This window comes from Triticum aestivum, chromosome 3A (assembly GCF_018294505.1).
Source record: "Triticum aestivum cultivar Chinese Spring chromosome 3A, IWGSC CS RefSeq v2.1, whole genome shotgun sequence".
NCBI lineage: Eukaryota > Viridiplantae > Streptophyta > Magnoliopsida > Poales > Poaceae > Triticum > Triticum aestivum.
Genome location: NC_057800.1, coordinates 458,116,450 through 458,118,329, shown reverse-complemented (window position 1 = coordinate 458,118,329; position 1,880 = coordinate 458,116,450).

The following is a 1,880-nucleotide window of genomic DNA, read 5'->3' as shown; positions in this document are numbered from 1 at the left end:
GCCGGGTTGCGCACTGCCGCACCCCGCGCCTCCCTCTCGCCCCGTCCCTGGCCACGGCCCCTGCGCCCCGTCGCCCCGTTCCCGCAACCTCCCGAACGCCACCACCGCCTCCACTCGCCGCCGGCGAAGATTCCGGCCATTACGGCCCGCGCCACCATCACGGTTGGATGCGGCCCAGCCCCACCCTTCGAACGCGCCCGAACAGGGCTCGAATGGCGCGCCATAGCGCGATTCCGGCCATCTCCGGCGTTCGGCCACCGCGGATGGCCTCGCCGGCGTTGCTCCGGCGCCGGCGCTGACCTGGCACCGACGTGGCCCGCCTCTGGGTCGCTGCCCGTGGCCCCCCTGGACTCGGTTGACCACGTTGACCGTGGTCAACAATGCTGACTGGGCACTCAGTGCCACTGACCACAGGTCCCACCCCAGAACGCTTAAAAAAATAATAATAAAAAAATAAAAAATAAAAAAATAAATAAATAAGATAAATAAAAATAGTAAATATGATTAATAAAAATAAAAATGATTTATTAAAATTAATTATTAATTAATTAATTGATTAAGTAGTAAATTAAGTTAATTAATCCTGATTAGATTAACATAATCACTAATTAATTTAACTAATCTATAATTAAACTAAACAGAGAATGACAGGTGGGTCCCACTGGACCCACATGTCAGGTTGACCAAGTCAACTCTGTTGACTGCTGATGTCAGCATGACATCATGCTGATGTCATTAATCTGTTTTCCGAATTAATTAAATAATTAAATAAATTCCAGAAATTAATAAAATCTTTAGAAAATCATATCTTTTAATCCGTAACTCGGATTAAAATATTTTCAACATGAAAGTTGCTCAGAACGACGAGACAATTCCGGTTACGCAGTCCGTTCGTCCGCCACACACCCCTAACCTATAGAACTCGCAACTTTTCCCCTCCGGTTCATCTGTCCGAAAACGCGAAACACCGGGAATACTTTCCCGGATGTTTCCCCCCTTCGTCGGTATCACCTACTACCGCGATTGGGCGCACCTAGCATCGTTACTTGTCATGTCATGCATCGATATGCATTCGTTTGCATTGTATTCATTGTTTCTTCCCCCTCTTCTCTTCGGTAGACTACGAGACCGACGCTGCTGCTGCCCAGTTCGACTACGGAGTTGACGACCCCTCCTTCTTGCCAGAGCAATCAGGCAAGCCCCCCCTTGATCACCAGATATCGCCTATTCTACTCTATACTGCTTGCATTAGAGTAGTGTAGCATGTTACTGCTTTCCGTTGATCCTATTCTGATACATAGCCTGACATTGTTGCTACACCTGTTGATACCTTACCTGCAATCCTAAATGCTTAGTATAGGATGCTAGTTTATCATCATTGGCCCTACATTCTTGTCAGTCTGCCTTGCTATACTATTGGGCCGTGATCACTTGGGAGGTGATCACGGGTATATACTATACATACATACATACTATACAGATGGTGACTAAAGTCGGGTCAGCTCGAAGAGTACCCGCGAGTGATTCACGGATTGGGGGCTGAAAGGACCTTTGTCCCGACGGCCCTCTGTGTGGATCTTTGTGGCGGAGCGACAGGGCAGGTTGAGACCGCCTAGGAGAGAGGTGGGCCTGGCCCTGTTCGGTGTTCGCGGATACTTAACACGCTTAACGAGATCTTGGTATTTGATCTGAGTTGGCTACGAGCTTATACGCACTAACCATCTACGCGGGAGTAGTTATGGGTATCCCGACGTCGTGGTATTAGCCGAAGCACTTCAGACGTCAGCGACGGAGCGGCGCGCGCCGAATTGGACTGGAACGCCACTAGTCTAGGTCTGCTTTCGGCCGCCCTCGCAACGTGCAGGTGTGCTATGGGCGAT